Genomic DNA, 23,223 nt, shown 5'->3' on the forward strand with positions numbered 1-23,223 from the left:
CCTTTGGGTGGTCCCATCAGTGCCAAGCCCAGCAACGTCATCTCCAGCAACGCCCCAAGTTCTCCCTTCCCCTTCACAAGTCTCCTCAAGCAAAGCATCTTTCAAGGAAGAAAGAAGCCAAGCATGATTTATCTGGAAAAATCAGACAATTCAAGAGCTGCTATAGTTTCTGAAGAAGTCTAATAGAATCATAGAATCAGTAAGGTAGGAAGGGACCTCTGGAGATCATCTAGTCCAACCTCCCTGCTCAGCAGGGGTCACCATGTTAGCCAGCATGTTAGCCAGGGTTGCATCCAGGCGGGCCTTGAATATCTCCAGAGAAGGAGACTCCACCACCTCTCTGGGCAACCTGTTCTAGTGCCCCTCCTGTACTGTGATGGTATTTGCCACCTTCACACACTGCCACTTTGAGCTTTGTTCCCCCTCATCGGTCAACTTGCAAATCCACAGCCAGCGTAAATAATCTTTGCTTTCCAGTGACAGCCCCTGCCAACGGCTGTATAATTTTACCACCGTCCTTTCCGTAGGATAAGCTGACGTTTTATTATTTGACACATTTAAAAATCACTACTGGCATTGCTGATGGTATTATTGGTGATAAAGTGCATGTTTATTCTAAAGCACTCAACATGTCACAAGTTAGCAACAAGAATGGTATTAGAAGGAATTGCTGCACTTAAACATATTCACTAAGGAACGCAACAACCACATGCAATTAATAGCGATAGGAGAGTAATAGTATAATAATAGCAATATTATTATACAGAAACATATTCTGGGGAAATATGTAGCACAAGCAAGTTCAGAGTGCTCCTCAGGGTGTTTACAGTACACTTTGCTGCATCTTGCAGAAAACGATAATTCTGCAAGGATTTCTAAAAAATAAGTTTATTTCTTTTCCTCAGGCAAACTTTAAGTGTTGGATTTTGGCACAGAGGAATATTAAAAAAGGAAAGCGCATGCCCTGAGCCCCCCTGCTTCGCAGTTTGTAGGCAAGTTTATGAATTCTCCCCTTTGCAAAAGTAGCTGTTTTTGGAAAGAGCAGACAGAATTCCCTAATCAGAATTCCCAGTCTGCTCCGCCACGCTTATTACGGCACCGTCCTCAGCAGGAAGCCGGCGGAGCTCGGCTCCGGCCGGAGCCATCTGCTTCTGCTGATGGGAAAGCCCGCGTGCCGGCGTTACCCGGTGTACCGCATCCAGCTCGCCTGGATAGCCGCATAACGAAACTGCCTATTTTTCTCCCACATTCTGGACCACGATCACAAATTCGTGCTTGGGCGTCCTAAGCACAAGCTGGAGAATAAAGGCTTCATAAAGACCAGGCAAATGCACGTAGCGGAAACTACACTTCCAGCTCTTTTAAACAGTTATGCATGCTTTCAAATAGTGCAAAATTTGCTCTATAACCTTTTTTTTTTAAAAAAAAATATTTTTATTTTAATTTTAATCCTCGCAAGGTTATTTCCGCTCAGTTAAGCGGTCAACAGAGAGCCTGCTGGAAGAAGTTTGATCTGCTTTCCATCTTCCCAGCTGTATTAAATAAGCTGGTTCTACTGTATTTCAGTTAGACCTGCAAGTTCTGGGCTGGCGTTCTGCAACGGCGAAAGCCCCGTCGGGTCCTCCGCCGAGCCGCCACGGCCCCGCACTCCTCCTGGCCGGCGGTTCGCACCGGTCCGGCACGTTTGCCCCGAGCTCGCTCCCACCTCCGTGCCCGGAGGCTAAACTCCGCCGCCCAAATCGCTCCGCTCCGGTTCTCCCTTTACCTTTTTTCCAAAGGAGGCGAACCCGCGCCGGAGCGAGCGGCGCTGCCCCGCGCGATCCATTTTCACAGGCAGGCCGACGGCCGCAGGCTCTCCAGCTCTCCTTCCGCAATACATTGGCCAGAACAAAAAAACCCCGGGCGAGATTTTTTTTATAGAGCAGATTCGGAGCGTTTTAGTCCCACCCCGGGCGCGGAAATCCCGATTTCCGAACGCCGTGCTTAGGGATCTGCCGCGTGACCGCTGCTCATCCCGCGAATCCGACGGAATAACCCGAGCGGCTCCGGCCGGGTCTGAACATTAACATTTTCCTGCTGTGACTGGAAAAGGGAAAATTCAGGCTGCTCAGCGGCTGGAGGAAGCCACAGCGACGCCACCTTCCCGTCTCAAAACGGCCACGGGGAAGAAAAAAAATCAACGCTGAAAAATTCCCACCTCAACTTCTTAAAGCTTATTTAAGAACTGGTGCAACACATGGCACGTCCACCTGCCAAGAGAGAGCAGTCGGGTCTCCTGCCATCCCCATCCATTGCAAAAATTCCAATTTTTTTTTTTTTTTCTTTTAAGACAAGATGTAGGAGGGGAACAGCTCAGGAGAAGGAAGGAGGAAGCACATTTGAAGAGGATGCACAAACTGAAAAAGCACATAACTTTAGGAGAAATAAACCAGGCTTTCGCCTCCAAATTAGGGTTATTTTAATCATATTCTATTTTCAGAGTGGAAAAAAAAAAGTCATGCAGATTGTCTTTTCCAGAGTGCTTTTGAAAGGTAGGAGTCATCCAGGGAGAAGGCAAAGCAAATATAACGCCTTTTAGAGGTGCAAAAGCAAGGAACGAGATTTCTGAGACACCACAAAGACTTACACTATAACTCACACTTATTGCATATAGGATGGAGGGAAGAGGAGAGGTAAGATTTCATCAACGTGCTTTTGGAGACTGGCTGTTTCTCAGAAGACGATCAAAATCTAAAATAAAATTTAAAAAAAGTCTTTTTTTTCCCCTTTAGACAACACCATTAGCATTTGCTAGTTGCGGAAAACTCAGAAAAGTAGCCTAAAGCAGATAAACTAGGGTTAATGAAGTCTCAAAACCCTGGAAAACTTGACACTTGATTAAACAAGAGGCATGAAATGATTTTTTGGCAAGAAAGCTTTCTGGCAGCTGCACAGCTGACGATGCCTAGTTCCGATTTTGCTTGATTCAAGTCAACCCCTTGCCATCCGGTGAACAAAATAAGGATAATTTGCTCACAGAGCTACGACGCAGATTGCTTTGTGCATGTAGCTAAAAACTCCAGCCCAGCTTGTAGAACAGATCTAGCAAATTATTTCCCTTCCGTAATGTTAACACGACCTCAGTCGCAGGGGGCACCACACCAAGGTGCAACTAGATATCCAGGCAAGTTCCCGCACTCCCGCGGACCTCCTTGACGGTCCTTCAGACCTACTGAGCCTCTCCACATTTCTAAAACATACATATTGTTACGGTCTTATTTCACAGACTTTTCAAGAGCAAATGCGACACACACGGGAGCGATGGAGAAAAATTCAACCAAGCTACCCGTGCAAGTGGCTTTGCAGTTTAAGCCTGAAACCTATCATCTCCTCCTCGATCACCGCATCGGACAGTGGCTACAAAAACCTGCTCCCTGGCGTGAATATTTTGTGCCTGGGAGCTTTTTCTCCCGTTTAAGTCATTCACGTACGTGTTAGCAGAAGTCAGCTTTCTCGCAAGGCGTGTCCTAGCCTTATCAGAAACGCCACCCGAGCAATTCTCAGGGCAACCACACACTCATCCCTCTCCCTGCTTTCTGCCCATGCGTTTCCCGGGAGGCCAGCGATGCAAACCCACCACCAGAGAATTACAGCCACATTCCTGAAAAACGAGGCAAAATACTGAGACTGCAACTCATTTCCAGGCTCCAGCTGATTTTGCACCCCTTTGACTGTCTGGTGTCTTTGTCCTTATCTCACAACTAAGCTACGTAAAAGCGTAAAAGATTGCTGCACACCAGAGAGCCACAAGTCTTACTAAACGTACCAACAAAATTCACAGTACCTAAACTTAGCTCAGTATCTAAATACTTCCTTCCTCCTAAAATGAGAACTACGTGGACAGAAAGTCAAGTTACGAGGACAGGAACGAGGCAGCCAGGATTTTTCCGCAATCACGGAAGTATTACTCTATCAGGAGTCAACAGGAAGGATCACGCGGGTCTGAACTGTACCTGCTGCGTCCCGGGCAGGTCGATGTCTCACGCCTCTCCAGACCGATCCCCAAGTTACGTCCTACGAACGTACGCGGGATCAGAACGCGTGCTTTCCCTGGAGCCCACCCGTGGGGCTGAAGGGAAGAGAAAGATTTTGCCAAAGCCACCCAAAGCCCTGCGATGTGCCCCAAGGCTTCCGCCTTCGGGAAGATCGCTCGCGCTGTCCTTGCCAGTCTCCCAGGAGCCTTGCTCACGCGCACGGGTTCGAGTCCTCCAGAGAACGGACAGGGTACCAACTAAAAATAAAACGTTAAACAGCTTAAGGATCTTCCTTAAGGAAAAAGAAAAACCTATTTCACAGCAGGGTAATTAATACAACAGAACCAATATTTTGCTATCGTGATTAAGAGCTGTTCATTTCCAGCATTTTTCTCAACAGCCGATCAGTTTAAGATGCAATTAGGACCAATGCAATTATCTGGCAATTTGCTCCCCACGTGACTTACAAATATGCACTACTGAGATAAGGCAATACCTTCTCTAAAGGGACCGCGAGCGAGGCCAAGAGGAACGTGCAGAGAACACGTCGTACACAACGTCCGTCTTGACCCTTCAACAGCGAAGCAAAAGGTGTGCCTAAAAACTAACATGCAGGCACACAACCACAGGAAAAGTTAAGGAAAAATGTAAAAATTTGAAGTCGTTGATTCCCAAGTTAAACGTTCACTGGGGCTGATGCTTTCAGGTGGGGTTTGGGGCTAGATGCCTCAGGAGCTACAACGACACATTACCGAATGCTCATCCGAGGAACAAAGGAAATAGAGAGGGGGAAGAAAAAGGTGAGTTTTTTCCCCACATTTCACAAGCCATTAATCACTAAGAAAAATCCTGTGACAGAGGAAACACCACAGAGATCACCTCTGATGAATACAAAGCCGAAGTCCCCGACTTCCTCCTATTTTGGAGCACAGAGCAGAAGTGACGCTCCGTTGCTGGATTAATCATTTATTCCTGCCCTAGTTTGTGCACGGGCACGCTCTGCAAAGGGGAACCCTCCCCTGCTCCAGCAAAGCGCTCTGGAGGAAATCCTTAATGATGCACAGCTTCTAACGGCCTCTCGCTTTTAATTGGTCCGCGTTTGTTTGCACATCTACAACGCACTGCAAAAAACCCACCAAAGGTTGGGTATACCACAAGACACAACCTTACCAACAGGACCCAAACTTTTAATCACCCAAATATCTATCCACTTCCTAGTTCCTTTAAAAGACTTAAAAATAGGAACCACAATGTTTACCAAGAGTGTTTTACTTCAAATCAAGTATGCTGAGCAGACTCACAGCACAGGAAAGCAAGGCACCCTTTCCAGCTGGGAGCAGGGCTCTCAGTTTGGCCCGTGCTCTGTTATAAGCGTTAGTATGGTTTGCACTACCTACAATTTATTTTCCTCTGAGTCAACATATGTATATACACACACACACATATATGTATGTATGTATGTATGTATGTATATTTTCTTTTTTTTTTGAACAAAATCGTTTTTGATTTCCTGTATCACAGCAGATAACATGCATGTCTAAAAATAGAGGCACAGCAGTAAACACAGGCTACAAAAATTAGTTTACAATATGATTCAGTGAAAAACTATACGCAGAGGATGTTCTATAAAGCTGTGCATTCCCGCAGAACAGCCCAAGGATCTGCTCTAATAAGCTACTCTATTCTGTCAAAACTAGCTCTGAACTTAAACGTTGAACATCTGCTTAGGACAGTCATCGTGATTAGTGTTAATAACGGACAAAATAAGGGTTATTCTGCAATAAAAAGCGTCAGTACTTTGGAAGCGTTTTGGAATCGCGCCTCGCGCCCTGCAGAAGAGCCTGGCTCCGTCTTCTCCACGACCTTCCTCGAGGAAGCCCAGGGCGCACCTCGGTGCCACCCCCGGCCCCGCCGGCCGGCCGAAGGCTCTGCCGGCGCGCCGCGTCCCCGCGCCGGGCTCCTCCGCCTCCCCGCGCTTCCTCCGGCTCTGTTCCTCCAGCTTTCCGGCTTCCTCCGAGCAGCGGCCCTGCCCTCCGGCGCATCTCCCGCCGCCCCCGAAGCGGTGCCGCCGGCCCGCCTGCTGCGCGTGCTTCGGCCCGCCGGCCCCGTCACCAGCCAGGACGCTAAAACGCGAACGCAGCGGAGTGTCCCCCAGGGGAAAATTACGGATAACGGGTCTCACCCTCGTGTTTGTTCAGATCAAACGAGGAAGAGCTGCTGGGCGTATCCGGCTTCGCAGCTTAGCGGTACTGCCATCTAGCAGAGAGTCGTTTTGATTCCATGCGGTTGCAATAATTAAAAAGAAGAAAAGGAAAAATTGCCATCACACAAAACTCCCGAAGGATCTCTTGGGCTCCCCCTCCCTCTCACGCATGCAGAACACACCAAGTTTCACTGCTTACCTTCTGAGAGCTCGCACAGATGTTAACTTTTATTTGGTGCTTTTCTTCATGATCCAATAAATAATTTAAAGGGTCTAGGCCAATGTAAACAGGAAAAAAAATCACTATGCTCAAAGGTCAGGCTTTGCGTGCCTTCAGTGTTTTAGATGTACAAAGGATGTTTGTTCGGATGTTTCAGATGTACAAAGAATTCAAAAGTAGGCCTACATTAACATCCAGCTTTTCAGCCCCATCTTAGAGAACAAAGAGACAAAAGAACCCCCCAAACTGCTTCTTGGTGAATACGAAATGCTCCAAGAGCTGCAGTCGTTTCAGCAGGCTTCAGCTGCTCGTATTTTGACCGTTTGCTACGAGCGCTCGGGAGAGATGGACTAGTAAACGTCACGCTGCATCTCAGCTCAGAAGAAACACAAACAGCTCAGCGCAGATGTCCACCGACGGGTGGGCAACTGCACGTACGCCGACACAGCAGGTACTCGCCCTGCGGTTTTGCATGTATTAAGATGACTTCCCCCCATCCTTATAAAAAGGGGAAGAAATCTAGAAACACATGTTTACTTGCTCCCCAAAAGGCCACCGCCACGCCCTATAGGTCAGAAGGGACCTCTGGAGATCATCTGGCCCAACCTGGCAGGGTCTTAGATTAGGTTTTCCAGGCACATGTCCCTGAAAAATGATTTTGCACTGTGGTCATTAAGGAGCTTCCTTTTTAGGCATAAAAAGAACGAAACCAACTTCTAAGCATTCACTGCTGAGTCAGGTCGGGATAAACTCACGCGTGAATTACTGATCCTAGCAGAGAGGTGAAGTACTGCAGACCAGATGCCCTAATTCTTATTTATTAAATACCAAGGTGAAGTAGGAACACATCTATATGGCTTTCCATTAATTCTGTGTGATGCACAGGCACTTTTTGACACCCTCTGTCCCGAGGGAGCCTACAAGAACACTAGGGTATGTCTCTTCAACTGCATTTCCAACATAACGATAGTTTGCTGCACGCCAGCTTTCCCCTGCAGGACAAAGCCCACGGCATAAACTCTGTTTTCCCGGAGATTATAATTCACGTCAGTGCCACGTGGGCGTAGCACCACTAAACACATCGCGGGCTTTGCTCCTGCAAAGCATTTGGGCTCACACCCACCTGCACTTGGGCTTATTTCATGTTGTTCTACCAAGCCCGTTCGATCTAACTTCCCCGGAGCCGTAACAAGGAGCCCCATCCTAAGTTCAAGGACAGTTATGGTCTGCATTGACTCTTCACATAACTGCACTCTGTAGTTTTCCTAACATCTGCGCCTGAATATTGCATGCAATACAGATGGCTCGCAAAGTCATTTAATACACACGACTGGTATGGTTTTCATCGCAACTGCACAAACCAGTCCTTAATAAAACTGACTTAATAAAACCGCCACGAGAAGTAGTTCACCGTGTTAACATCCTAAGACCCCACAACACGATGAGCAGCTTGCAACACGTTTCCTGGCTCACTCAAGCATGACTCCAAAGCAGGTATTTATTACAGTCCACCGAAAGCAGGTCACGGGAGCCGTGATGTTTACAGTCAGCTTTATAATTCAGTCAAAAAAAAATACAAAAATAAAAAAATGAAAAGGTCTTTTTACCTTTACTTTGCACTTGTCATTTGTAACTTCAGATATAGGTCTCCCTACTGCCCAACAGATGGGTGTCTAGGAAAAAAAAGTTATTAATCTGCAGACCTAGATTAACAGGTTACTTCTCATCAGAAAAAAAACCACCTCACATCTAGAGAAAAGACCCCAAAAACAGAAGTGTGCTATCACCGTAAAACATGGAGAAGACCTTAAGGCACAGGTGGGAGAAGGAGCCCTACGAAGCACCGACACCCCCTGCCTTTGACGGATGCTTGGCCCCACCGCGTCCTTCACTAGTGCTCTGTCCAGCATTAGCCCTCACGTGTTCAAGCACTTTTATTGACTAGTTATACCAGAACGTAACCCTGAGACATCGCCGCCCAAACAAGGTGCTCCCTGCTGATGCCCAGCCACAACCACGGGATATGGAGGACCGATCAAATGTCCTGTGTGCTTTAATTAGACATCAAGCTCATCAAAACATCATCAAGCCAATTTAGTTAAAACTAATGTACAAAAGATGCAAAAACATGCTCTCAAATTTAGAGTTTGGATGCCTAGAAAAGGAAAGGATTAATGAATTTCCCAAGCCAACTACTGAGGTCTTCCTTAGCAAACTCTCTGACATCAGTTTAAGGTCTCCTAGCTCCCCAGGTTGACTGGATACAGTTTCAGTGTTTAACATTTCCATATCCATCTCTATTCTCCCTTTTTAAAGCACTGTCTTACACAACTGCCGCGTGCAATAAATAGACAATTCAATCAGATGTTCTACCGTGGTACATTAGACATGCACATACGGTTGAAATCTTTTTCAACCTTTCAGAAGTTAACTAGAAAAGGGAAAAAAAAAGAAAAAAAGGAAAAAAAAGACACTCCTCCGTAGGCTTAAACTGCTGAGCGCAGCCATCTACTTTCCTGAGAACTTTCTGTGGACTCCTCATGAATAACTCCTCCACATCACTGAACACTGCCACATTCAGCTGGAAAACAAAAACGGCATTATAAGAAAATATGCTGCTCACAATTCTGGTGTAATATCATCCAACAACAGTGCAATGTCAAAACTGGCATTTTGCTTATCCTAGCTTGAACAGTGACATTTCTGGCTCTGTATAAACAAGCCAAAAAATTCAGGTTTTCTTCTTCTACAGCACGGGATCATGCTTTCAACACACAATTTCACCATGAAATAAAGACATCTAAATCACTTTTCAGGAGTTTGTTCTATTTTTCCATCTTCAGTTACTGCCTGTTAAAACCCATATGCACAACTGCAGAACTTGTACAGTTGCATTCACGGTGCAAAAGCACAAGGAGACCCTCTGCCCCCAGCAAAGGGCAGTTTCGTTACAAAACTTCACAAAGTTAATTTAGAGCTCTCTAAACTCACCACTTGAAAGGAAATCTGTGGGGCTTCTCAGCCACACAGCACCTCATGCTTCCACCAAAACAAAAAGCACCAACAGACAAGAAGCTTTGGCAGCATCCCCTGAAAATTCAGCATTTTGCTCTCGAAGGTAGGCGATGCCTTGGGCGACCCCGCAGGTGCCGTAACAGGCAGGAAAGCTGCACGCAGCAAGCCCAGGAACAAAGTATAAAGCTATTTTTACAACTTTTCCTCCAACTTAGTAATGTTGCAAAAATTAATCCTTGGCTATTTAAATAAGTGATTCAGAAAAGATATTTATGAAAGGTCAATGTTTACATTTTAAAACGCAATGTCTATTAGATCCAGCATGTACAACGACAGTGGTTTAAAATTTGCATTGTAATGGGGAATTGAGATTCTAAAAACACTGTAACATCAAACAAAAAGAGTAAACTCATATTCATCCCTAGCTTTAACATGAAACCTTACCATAGCATGAATATGGATTTTGCATTTTATACATACAACTGCAAGCTTATAAGGTGCCTTGGGACCTTTGAAGAAGGCACAGAATAAATGAAAATCATTTTAATTAAAAGCAAATTAAAGGGCCTTCTAATCCAAGAAGCAGCAGCAAATCCATGGGGACTTTTCAGGATACGGATCCTTGAAATTACGTTGCTTATAACCCTCCCTAACTCCAGTTTCCCTCCCTCAATTCCCCCCCCCCAGGGGGGCTCTGAATCTGCACGAGATCAGGTTTATTATGAAAATTCTGCTCTAGTTTCTAAAAAAAGATTTTGCTCTACTTTGAGGGGCCAGAAGCATTAGCATCCACGTGGAGCAAACGAAAACAAAGAAATGAGGAAGGGAATGTTTTTCCCACTGCAGGGAAAAAAAAAGATCAGGATTCAATTTTAGGCTTTTACAAAGTCATTGCAGCCCTAGCAGAGCTCTTCCTCGACAAGAGGCTTTTGAAATACAGCTCAACGCATACTCCAACCTAAACGCTCCGAGAGAAACAACTGCTTATTACAAATCTCACAAATTAGAAAAAAAAAGCAGAGAAGTAGAGCAGACAGTATACCTGTAATCACTGCCATAAGGGGTCTTATAGCAGGAAGACACCGCAGGTAAAATAAGTCACAGTCCTGAACCTAGTTCACCATGGTTCATACACCTAAATAAAGGCTGAATTTACAGATACTATGAAAAAATGAACAGGAATCTCAAACCAGTAATATTCAGCTCATTTCTATCCAAAAGGCTTTTTAAAAACATTTATTTATCTGGTTAAGCTATTGAATTCTTCCGTTAAGAGGAGCTGCTAAATCCTAACCTTGAGGGGAGAAAAAAAAAGATATTCAAACATTTGAAACAACAAGAACAAAAACAACAACAAAAAAAAAAAAGTGGGCAAAATGCCTGGAGACTCACAGCTTTGATTTTGACACATGGGAATAAATAGGAAAAATATTCAGTTAACATTCAGGGTTTTTTTTTTTTTTTTTTTTTTTTTAATCAAAACCATCTTCTATCTCATGCGCACATTCCAACAGCTCAGAAAGCATCCCACCCAGCCTCCCCAGACGGCGGCAGCAGGTTTTATGGAAATACTAGTCAAGAAGGGATGGGGGTCTGCGGCAGCCTTTGCAGGGCTCTGCTCCAGAGCTTCCCTCCCGCCTCGGTTCCAAGGAACGCGGTAGCCGAAATACGGACGGGACACGGGAGATCTTCCCTTTATTAAGTAGCCAAGAAGAAGTCTTTGCCAGTAGCCGTTTTGAAGCAATTATTAAGCAATTTAGCAAGAGAACGACTTCGCTGGCGACTCACAGTTCTGCACCGATGCTGAACGACGCAGGGCTTGAAGGCTCCTCCCGGACCGCGGAAGGGCAGCGCAGGGCTGGACCGGGGCCTCGCCGAGCGGAGCTGCGCGCGGCTTTAGCAACTAGGTTATTACTTTTACCGTTACCGAGCCACGGGGGATCTTACTGTCCGACCGCCGCTCAAAGGAGCGGCAGCTTGCAGCAGCGGCAAAGCAGAAGGGCAGAAGACGACGTTCACGCAGCTGAAACGCACTTCGATGCCACAGAGCAACGAGCAATACTGCACGTGCATTTATTTCAGCCTCGGTCGCTCTTCTCCGCTTCGTTTCTCAGTCCTCCCGTGCAAGCACTTCTTTGCGCGACGCCTTGCTGTACGCCCAGGCGAGGACGAACGGCAAAGTCGGACCGGCCGGCGCCGAACGAAGCGACTGGGCAACCCAACGCAGCAACGCGGGGCGGGCAGGTCCCTCCCCGCAGCGCGTGCGTGCACCTCCGAGCCCCCTCCACCGACCTCGTGTTTCTGTCTGCACCTTTTTGCCAAGGCATGTTCAGGAAACATGATTTTCCCCCTGGCGATTGCCAATTTTCACTATAATGATGCTTTGATATTAAGGAAATAGCCTCTTTTCCCATTGACTTTAAGAAAAAACACTACGAAAACCAGGAGAGTCAGAGTCGGGTTTTAAAGAGCTTCCTTCCTCACGTCACCATCGCCACCGGCGCTGGGAGCACGTCAGATGGCAACGCTTGGAGCCTGGATAGACAAACAAATCCAGATGCAGAACAGAAAAACTGCTGGTGGGAGGGCGAAACGAAACCAGATGGATCTCCTGTCGGGATACACAGAGACGTCATACGGAGTCTCTCTCTTACAGAGGGCGAAGAGGCGGGAGCTCCGGGGTTATAGTCCGAGATGCACAACGTGCACAGGTTTATGTTGTGGGGCCTGCACTAAAGCCTGAGACCAGGACCAGCACTGTGACCCCCACCAGCTCCAAATCCTGCAGCTTCTGGCATGCGCTTTCCAGGGTGAAGGCTCCAAGATAGCATTTTAATTCCAGAGGTATCGCGATGGCACGGCTGCCTAACACTTTTGTGGAAGCCTGTGACCACACCAACCCAACGCATTAGACAACAACGTTTCCTGAATTCCAGAATCCTTGCATGGAAGGAGGTGGCAGACTGAAAGACAGGGTGTGGGGCCTGATGGTTGCCTAAGAAAGGCCCGAATAAGAGGACCTGTCTTTCCGATGAACCTTCTGCTCCAACAGCGGTGGTCACAGCAGGACCTGGACCATAAATGTCAGTGCTAGAAATCAGCCATCACCTTAGACCGGCCTTTTTGGCTCATCTGCCCTTCTCCCCCGCTCTCCACAAGGCCGAGGCTCCACGGAGGGACGGAGGCAGCGAGGAGACGCGGGAGCAGCCACGTTGGGAGAACGACGGCCCCCAACCACCACCTTGCACAACACCCAGCAGCGCAGCGGGCCGTGCGCGCTCACAGCTACACCCACTCCAACAGCTTCGCGCCAGCTCAGGCACGGCGCAGCGGGCAGGAAATAACAAAGCAACCTCCGAGCTGCAAAACGGAACGGTGGCACGCACGAGGGAAGGCGAGGATCGCCACCAAGCCATCACAGACTCCTCCGGCCGTTACCGGGCAAGCACTGGCAGCAAGGGCGTTTCACCGGCTATGCAGAAACACTGCAAGAGGGAGGAAGAAAAAAAGGATTCTGGAAACGCCGACCACGAACATGTCATCGATAAGATAAATGGAGACAAGGTGTCCCCCAAGACAGACTGTGGAGCAGCACATTTGCACCTAATCGAGTGGAAAACTGGTCAGGCACCGCTCACCCGCCCACAGGAGCGACCTCAGCGAAGCTCTTCCCGTCTGCACCGCTTGCTTTATTCTCAAAGCGCAGAGTTTTAACCAGCCTGCAGTAAATACCCTTAAAACATGCCAGTGCTGAACGGACAGAAGTGCACGCCACACGTTTTTCCAGTTCACAAGACAGATTAAACAGCTACACTAAATAATTATAGCCTTAAACGTTACACGGATCAGTGTTTAAGAAAACCCAGCTTCTACAACGTGGTTTTCCGAGAGACCGCGCCACTAAAAATCTCGCGTGCAAGCACACCGACTTGCAGACTGCCGCTTGCCTGGATGCACCGCACACGTGTGCTGCATAAACAAGCCCAGGAGACGCCCCAGCTCCAACCGCCGGCTCCCCCCGAACCCGCGGCGTCTTTGGAAACGGGAGGTTGCTTGCACGGTGCCACCCGCAGCACCGCGGCGCGTCACCGACCCTCCGCCTCCGCGAGTGCATCCGCACAAGGCACTCATACCCGCTTGCACACCTTGGGAAAAAAATAAAATAAACAGAAAAAAAAAATCCAGCAATGAATTTTCCCTACAGTTACCACTATTTACTGTCCTGCCAAAAGCGCTAGCAAAAGCGCAAAGGCAGAGCCCTCCGGGTGCAGCACCGTGATTTTGCTTACCGATCTGCTTACCGAGCACCAGACACAGCGCTATTTTAAGGACACAACGTTTGACAAATTCAAGTTAGCAAGCAGTGTTTTAGTACACTAAAAAAAAGTGTTTTAGTATTTAAAAGCTAGGCTCAAAGAACAGAGACACAATTCAAATTTATCTATGTTTCTAGGTGGACGCAAGAAGCTAGGAAACAGCAAAGGAGAAAAACCTTTTAGTTGTTGAGGCTTACAAGAAAATCCTTAATCAGAGACTTCAGAATTGTACAAAAGCCTTTGAGGTTTTTGCTCTTTGTTTCCTTTGGGCCCCCCAAATTAATAGAATCAACATCTATTTAATATTTTTTGAAAATTTATTAGCCACTGCTCAACTGCTGCAAATTCATGAGCAATAAATCTCAATAAGACACCAGGTCCCAGCAAACGCCGCATCTCTTTCATCATTCACAGCCTATAAAATTTCTAACTGTCACTGCCAGAAGCTAGCTAAGAAAGTTGCCTTTTCCTTCTACCCGAGGCCACAGTAATATTTCAAAACTAAATTCCACAGATTGAATTCATCGATGTGCATATGACCAACATAATATTTTTCAAACATAGACAAACAGTATTAAGAACCTTTAAAGAAAGTGCTATGCCCAGCTGAGCTAATGAGTCATTTAAAAAAAAAGATAAATGAAGAAAAACGATAACTATACATAAAAAGCAGCCGCAAGACCGGGATGCCGCCGAGTTGGTATGCCCTGCCCGCGGGACAGCGGAGCGGGACCTTCCCCGCGCTCGCGGTGGCCAGGACGAAGCCCGCCGGGGCTGGACACGGCCATCCGGCTCCAGCCTTGCTGCCGCTGCCCCGGAGGAAAAAATCCCGCTCGCATGCAAAGCCCTGGGCTGCCGTCAAATTACGGCAGATTTTGGCCGCTCTTCCTTTTTACGCCCAAGTCTCTAATGCATTAAGGACCCATTTGCGAGCGGTTCTTTGAATCCAGATTAAAGGTCCGTTGGCCGCTCGCCCCCGCGATGCTCCTTCAGCACCTTCTTCCGCCACCGGTCCACCGCCCTAACGATTTGCACGGGAACACTACCAACACCGCTGGGAATTTCTTCTCTTCTCAGAACGGAGTTGTGCTGCCTTCACTAACTTGTCCTAAACCTGGGTCAGATCATCCCCTCTTGCTCTTCTCCAAATTGCTCTCACTCCACCAGGTCTTCTTTTCTTACAGCTTGCTTTATTCACATTAAAAAAAAATAATAAAATAAATAAATAAAAGAAGAGAAACCAATGGATCCCACCTGCAATTCCAAATGCCATCTTTTGTTAGCTTCTTATCAGCATCAGAAAATCAGCACTAGCGTGCTACCATGGGTTAGGGTCAGCTGATGCCTCCTCTGTCCCCCAGGCAACCCTGTTTTTGTGTTTTCTTTCTTTTCCTTTTTCTTTCTTTCTTTTTTTTTTTTTTTTTTTTTTAACATATCAGGATGTCTTTAAAGAGGGAAAAATCCTTTAAAACTCTCCTCCAGATTTTTTATGCAGATTCCATAAGGTTCTGCTCTCGATTCTCATCTTTTCTCACTCAGTCCCTTATCTCTGGATCATCCCACCTGCAGACACCAATAACTCACGCTGCCACCCTGGGACGACAAATCAGTTCCTCTCCGCCGAGAGGAGGAACACACCCTTTCCCCAACGCACCTCCGTGGAAGTCGGGCCATCAGCCCCAGCTCGGCATACCTTGGGCAGAAACAGCTAAAAATAATAATAGAATAACAATAAAATGTAAATTTTAATAAACTTATTTAATGAAAGTGTAAATTTGTCCAGTTCAGCTTCCATTTAGGAAACGATAAAGCACACCTGCAGGCATCTGATTTTAAAATGTTTCAGCTGCCATGGATAAACTTCCTATAGAAATACAGATCCCAAAACACACCTACGCGTCTACGCGTTTGAGCTTATTAATTTGAGGTTAATTAGAATAACTCAGTTCCAGGTTTAACTCTGACTTCACACGTGTGGGGAACCTCGCCTCGGCACTTATCTTCACCGCATTTCAGTGTCTTCACCTACTTGCAAAACAGCGTGTCGACCTAATTACTAGGACAAGCGGTATTATCAGATAGGCATGTAACTCTTTGCAGGACATGCCTTTTAATATTTTTAAATCATTTTTGAAAGCAAAATACAATGCAAACATTTTCCAGAAATGCAACTGTATAAAAGGAACGTTTTTAAAGTTACCCTACCAGATATTCTGCTAATAAGCATCTGTTAAGTGACACTCCGCTTTGTCCGTCCCAGAGGCCGATAATTCAAGAACAACATTTCTCGGACAGAATAAAACACGCCGACAGGGAACAATAAATGAGGATTAGCTATTTCCTGGAATACGGGCCAGACACCTGAAAATCCCCTGCGCCACGTCAAGCCCAATTTTGCATTTGGTATAACACTGGCATTTGCAGCATCGATCATCATGTGGCTGCCTTTTTTTTTGGACAACTATTATGGGTTTATAACTAAACGTGGAAGATCTCGGATGAAGATCAGAATCCAGCTGATCTCTTCCAAGCAGAGTGCGCACATTTGGGGGAATAACCACCACGTGTCCGAGCTACAGACAGCTTCAGAAAAGTATTTTTAGCCTTAGAGAGAGAGAGAGAAAAGATTTTTTTGAACTAGAAGATTAGTAAAAGTCATTAAATGGGTTAAAACTTTGAAACAGATAGGAATTCAAATACGGAAGTAACAAAAGCCCATAACGCACCCCCAGAAGCTGGCACACAGCTGTGAAGGCATTTCTAGCCTAAAACTGATGAAAACATTGTGGCCTTGCTCTCTCCCTTGACAGACGGGCATATTTCTGCAAACCGCTGTCCTTCACATAGTTCCTTCCTTTCCCACGCTCCAAACTGGTGCTGATTATAACTTCCAGTAACGCTGGTGTCATGCAATGGCAGCCGGCCACCGCCTGGCTTCCCTCACGGACTTGGAGTCAGGACACGTGCCCAGCGATGGTCCAGCCCCATTTCTACATCAAATACCACCTTGGGGGCAGAGCAGTTTCTCCAGCTCACAGCAAACCACAGCCAGACAGGGGATTAGCAGCAGATACCTACATGCCGGCTCTCCAACAAGTCTAAAATGAGTTTTGTCTCAAAATTACAGAGATGACCCAGAGGTCTTACCACAGTGCAATGGCTAGGGCACCTTCCTGTACACCGAATGCACTTCCTTTTGCTCTTCTATTGCCTTCATCTGCTTTTGCAATCAAGCTAATTCAGCTTATTAAAAACTACACTTCCTCCAGAGGGAATTTGCCAAGATAAACTTCTTTCCCCTTTCAGCATTCCATAACCAGTCACCTTGAAGTCTAACTTAAGTAAGAGCACTCGGAGCAAAGCTGTCCTTCAAGAGCACCGTGCGGGCAGCAGCTCAGGGGACAGGCTCTGCCTTCCGTCTGAGTAGTCCCAGTGTTGAAACTCCTTTTAGACAATCCCCAAAGAGAAGGTGCCTCCGTTTACCATAGAGGATGACAACCAGGAAAATCCCCTTTGCCAGCTACGGTTATCTCAGTTGGACTCTTGAACTCTATCTCCACCTGGGATTGAAGCCCCCACAGTTCTTGAAGTTGGCAGTAGAGCATCGGCAGGGCAGCTTTACTTCAAACTTGTTTATACCGAACGTAAGGCTGTACACAAGGTATGATCTCCACTGGTGGCTCCTCAGTCTTGGACACGTGCAGACTTTAGTCAAAAGCCATCCTTCACATCTCAATTCTGAAGACACGAGCTCTATCTACGTCTGTGATTTGTAATGCACTAATTTTCCCACCTCAGCGTAATACTTTGAGGTGTATACTTTGATTTTTCTTCACAGCACATCACTAACGAAGAACTCCAAGGGCTTGGAGGAGGCGGAAATGCACTGTTGGCTGGTGGACCAGGAAGGATCAAGAAATAAAACAAAAGAGATATTGTGCGCGATTTATAATATTAGCAGACAAAAAAAGCGGTATGTCGGCCCAGCGGTAGGACAGAGGATGCACAGGGTCAGGACTAACCCTGAAGGCAGCAACCGCCCAGTGAATTATGCTTGGCAAAACTGGTGGTCTCCCTTGGAAGGCAGCAAGCTTCTCGTCTCGCAGAATAAACCGCTACCCGCAGGCGGCTGGAAACACAACCCTGTTTACAAAGAAAGTCCTCTGAGGGTTAAGTGATTTTTTCCAAGGACACGTTCAAGTTTCTGCTTCTGAAAATCTTGGTAAATCAGGCTAAATTGCAAGGACAAAATAGCCTGATCTAGGACAGCAATTCTCACTCTTTTTCACTGCAATTTGCCCTCTCAAGTCACACGTACACAACTCTAAATAACCTCTGCAGTTTGCTTATCAAAACCATTAAGAAAAAAACAGTGAAGAATCTGACTGCCAAGAGCTTTCTTGCACAGCCTGCTGTCTTTGATGCCAGGCAATGTTTTGTTCGAGTTAAATGGAGAGATTTACACTAGAAAAGGAGTCAGCCTTCTTGAAAAATCGCCCATGCCCAGAGTACCAATTATCTCAAAGTCAAGCCATTACAAGCTTTTTTTTAAATAGTTTAAAATAAGCAATGCAAATGGGTCACTATTTAAATATAGTTCCCCGTTTGCACCTCTCTTCTCCCTTGCCTTCACAGAAATATTGAAGTCAAGGAAAAAAAAAAAAAAAAAAAAAAAAAAAAGTGTCCTCTACCCCAACAGCTCCCAGGGGGGAGCAGAAAGGTGCCAAAGGTGGGAGCTTAGCCTGGGAAAAACAGATTAAAGCGTTGCATCTGTGGCCACATGCCCTAAGCTGAGGTTTCAATTCAGCTTCTCCACACTGATCAGCACACATGTAATTTTAAAGCAATCGCAAACAGCAAGCTAGGTAGTTTGACTTAAAATTAATGAGCTTTTGACAAACTCAAACAAAGGGATAATGTGACTCCACTTAAACTGATGCCTGTATTTAACAAGAAAGGCATATATCATTTTAACCTGTTTATACTAAAGCTGTCCCTCCGCAGCAGGAAAGCTGGTTCACCAGGATCTCTCTTGCAGCAGCACTTTAGAAACTTTGCCCAACTGTACAAGATCAGTACAACGAAAGAGAGCGGATGAAATATTTAATTTCTGAGCTGTACTAATTTGAGTGATGTGCAGTATAATTACACACACTTAAGAAATCCAAATCTAGATTAAAAAAATAAAAACACTCAGAAAACACCTGAGATGCATCTAATACCTTAAAACACAGAATACAAACATATTCATTGCCTTTTCTACAAAAGCATGGCACTAGCTCAAGCTATATTTACTATATATATATATATATACACACACACACACACACACACACACATATATATATATATACTGGCAGAAACTAAGGCTAGAAATGCAAAGAAAAACAGGAATCAAGGAATAAATAGCAGAGCAAGCAAAGAAGGCAAGGTTAAAGGAATAACAACATGAGATGAGAAATGCAATTTAGTAAGAAATACTAAACAATGAGGCAAGAGTTAATGCACATTATATTTGTGTTAGATGAACATTTAAAGACTCAAGGAAGTTGGTTTTAGACTGGAAGTCTAAAAATTAAGATTGGAGCACCCTAGGAATGACAGCAGACCTCCGTAAGAGTTAGAATACTCTAATGTATTATGGTAAATTCTTTGCACATTCCACACTTAGATGAAGTTACAAATCACTGAATTATTTAAAACAAAAAAAAGAAAGAAACAAACAAACAAACAAGACTGAGACGTTGTTGAAAAGTGAGTTGTCCCTCTAAGAAATAAATTAAAATAACTTCCAAGGCAGTTTTCTCTACTGCATGGGAATGCAAAGAATTACAACTTTTGGTAAAGAACTATCTGTAGATATTTTATCAAAGATACTGGAAGTAAGAGGGTCTTCAACCACAAATTCTCAAAATTGGCTTCAAGTATTCATTACATGGTCTCTCTCCCCCACTCAATCATCCTTTGCTTCTAATTAAAAAAAAAAAGAAATTCACTAAAAAACAAAGCAGTGGATAAAAAATTAAGGGGGGGGGATGACAAGATAAAAGAAGATACAGCATGAAACTTGTGGAGCGCAATTCCACACTGGGAATACTTAAATAAGACATCAGCAGACCACGTAGTGCCGCGATCCTTAGGTTGCGAGGCCAAATAAGTACTGGCCCTATACAAACCAATCAATCTATTATGCGTCCATTACAATCCACATTTCTACCATGTTCCCAGGAAAGGGACACTTAAAGCATGAAGCTCCCACAACCCATCTTAGAGCCTTTGATTATTCTAACAGATAGTCAGAATTATTCTGCTGGTCTTCAAATTCAGCTCTGGCTTATACAAATTTTCAGATCCGCTGTACCATTAGAAGATGCATGCGTTTGAGCAAGAAGTTTGGAAAAGTCACTTTTTTAAAAAAAAAGGGGGGGACGCTAAAGACGCCACGGAGCGCTGTTCTTGCTGTATTATTCACACGTTAATTTAAAAAGCAAATATTTCCTTGAAAGGCAGCACGCTCCTCACGCTGCAGGACCAGACCAAGCAGCAGGGTTATCTCCAATGCAAACAGGACTGTCAGGATAGCGTGCCTGCCTTCGGGAAAAAGCTGCAGTTTCTTCCGCGTCCCTCCGTTCACCCTGAACGCCTCGCCCCCGACAAACCTCCCGAGAGCCCTCTTCAACAAGCACGAATGCAGAACAGTACATCCAGCGGCGTTCGCCGTGCCTCTCGATGGTTGTACGAGGCACCAACAGCTCCAACCCCAACCACCGGTTTCACTTCTGCTCAGTACTGGGGAAGCAAACTCCTGCTGGAGCTCGGTCCTCCGCAGGTCACTGCTGGGTGACCTTTCCCAGGGCAGGGACAAGACCCAAAACTGCCCCCAGCTCTGCCCTACGTTGAGGCTCATCCTCTAGAAGCTCGTGCAATGCCTCCTCCTAGGCAAGACTTCCCTGTCCTCTCCGCCTGCTTCTGCGGAGACATTTTCATGGATAACTTTGACGCAGAGAGTCATTCAAGGTACTGTTTCCACTTGAAAACACAATTTTTCCACCTCCATTCATTATTGATGGCCCTGAACCGCTCTGACACAACTTTCAGGCGCTGGTACCACCCAGCAGGCCCTCCCGTAAAGCTATGCTGAAGATCACATTGGAAACGGAGCCTGAAACACAGAACGGTGCTTACCAAATGACAACAACATGCAGAGGAGATACAAATATACTCTTTCGATTGAACAGTTTCTCCTATCCATTCAAAGGGTGGATTATGCTTAAATCAGTAAAGCAAAAAAATCTTTTTAAATCTTTATGCAACATAATTCAGCGCTATTTTATTGGTTCTTTTTTGTTTCTTCCTCATTACAGTGTGATTGATTGACCTGTTCAGAAATCTTGGTTACATGACACCAAACATGAAAAAAGTGTAGAAGCATTTTATTGATAACTTGTGCAGCAAACTTGCCAAGGGCCCCCAGGCAGAGGCAGGATCGCACCCTGGGCTTCGCAGGGCTTTTTGGCACTCTGCACCTTGTCAGCTCACGTCCACCCACTTCTCTTCCTATAGCCTCTCAAACCAAAAACGTCACCAAGCACGCCAGTCCGAGCACCACCACGACGCGCTCTAAAGCTTTGGTCCATAAGCCAACTGCACCAAAAAAACAACGTATCGCACAGTTAGTTTTATTCATGAGGCGCAAAGTTGCACACAGCGCGAAGCAGGCGTGCTACAAGCAACGAGCTTATTTTACGAGAGCAGCCTTCACTGCTGCGAGGTACGTAGCATCCTACAAGGAAGACAGCGAGGCGCTTCTGAACGCCCATTAAGCCACTGTCACTTCACGGGTGTGCAAGAGCCCCCCTTACTTGCAAGGGACGGGCCACAGCTTAGCGAAGCTGCAGCAGAATTATTTGCTGTAACTCACGTGTGGCAAACAGACCGCTGCACTGCGGAGTCCCCCAACCATCATCTTCCAGCTCCCAAAATTTCAGACCCCCCCCCCCAGGGCATTTCCGACACCGTCAACAGGCTGCATAATCCACGAGAGGCACAAAACCAGAACGGGGGGGAGCGAGGCACAGGCGCGCCCTAGCCCCCAAAGGCGCAGAGGCAGCACGTCCGCACCTGCGCTTCGCGGGCGCAAGGCACGCTGCTGAAGTTCACGGCGCGCAGCCACCGCGCTGCCGGGCCGCGGGCAGGGCGCTGCGGGCGGCCGCGCCGGCGGGGTCCACGGGGCGCAGCCCCCGGCCCCTGCTCCCACGCACCTGACGGCTGCCCCCGGCGCGGCGCGGCGCGGCGCGGCACGGGAAGGGCCTGCGGCGGCTCCCGGCGGCGCGCTAGGAGCAGATGAGCGGCTTTCCCACGCCGCAGCGCGCAAGCGAGCCCTCCGCAGAGCTCCCCCGCGCGGGGCGGTCACGCGGGGCCCGCAGGCCGCCCCCCCCCACACACACACTCCGCGCAGCGTCCCGCGCCCTCCGGCGGCCGCGGCACCCCGCTAGCCCCGTCCTTCCTCCCGCGGGGGCTGCGGCGGCGGGACGCGCCGCAGGGACATCGGCGGAGAGCGCGCAGATGTGCGCGCGGAGGCGCGGCCCGGGGGACGCGGGAGAGGGGAGGGGGGTCCCCGCGGCACCTGCGCAGCAAAGCGCCGCCCGCACCCACCCGCCGCTGCGGCCCCCCCCTCCCCACCTCGCTCCGCGGCCCCGCTCACCTCGGCGGCGCCGCAGCCCCTCGGCGCCCCGCGCGGAGGCGGCCGCGCTGCAGCCGCGGCCGCGGGCGTCCGGGCGGCGGCGGCGGCGAGGCAGGAAATTTCCCCGCGCCGCCTCCGCCCCGCAGCGCCGCCACCGCGGCGCCGCCTGGCGGCCGCGGCCGGCGCCGCTCGGCGCGGCGGGGGCGGGCGCGGGCGCGGCGCCTCCGCCCGCGCCGTGGGAAACGCCCGTCGGAGCGGCGGCAGGGCCGGGCGGGCTGCGGGCTGCTCGGCTCGGGGCGCGCACGGCGGCGCTCCGCGGGCAGCGCTTCTGCGAGTGCGTGAACTTAAATGGCTGCTCGCAGCCGAGCCGATAAAATAAATGGTAACTTCATCCAACACGCGTGACAACCCCAGCCTGCGTGTTGGTGCACGGGCCGCAGGCGCTGTTACGTTGTGGTTCAAAAATTCGTTAATTGCGGTTAAAAAACGTGAAACTGAGGTCGTATAGTATTATAATTGTTAACACATTATTGGGGGAAAAGAGAATTTCGCAGGAAATAACAGGAATAGCTAGAGAAATGATCCAGTTGTGAAATAAAGTTAGAAAAAGAACCTGGCGGGACTGTAAACTGCCTAACTTGCCCATAACGTACCAAGGATTAAAGGAGCGGGAGGGCCACTAAAACTAGCTCTCTGGTATAGTTTCATATAGTCTTTCCTGCTCTGCAGCACTATAAGGGAGTTCTCAGGGTAGCTAATAAATAATACAGCAC

At 47.5% G+C, this 23,223-nt stretch overlaps 1 protein-coding gene across 3 annotated transcripts in view; it reads right to left on the minus strand.

Moving 5' to 3' along the window:
- Positions 1-22,516, minus strand: part of PTPRE (protein tyrosine phosphatase receptor type E) — a 72,391-nt gene extending 49,875 nt beyond the window's left edge. For 2 of the 3 annotated variants that reach the window (XM_062579597.1, XM_062579600.1), the window contains exon 1: positions 22,472-22,516. The gene's annotated coding sequence lies outside the window, so the exon portion shown is untranslated. Of the gene's footprint in view, positions 1-6,195; positions 6,270-6,415; positions 6,451-22,471 lie in introns of those variants that run through there. The other variant, XM_062579599.1, reaches the window with a different exon arrangement.
- Positions 22,517-23,223: the final 707 nt, after the last annotated feature.

This window comes from Rhea pennata, chromosome 7 (assembly GCF_028389875.1).
Source record: "Rhea pennata isolate bPtePen1 chromosome 7, bPtePen1.pri, whole genome shotgun sequence".
In the NCBI taxonomy this organism is placed as follows: Eukaryota; Metazoa; Chordata; class Aves; order Rheiformes; family Rheidae; genus Rhea; species Rhea pennata.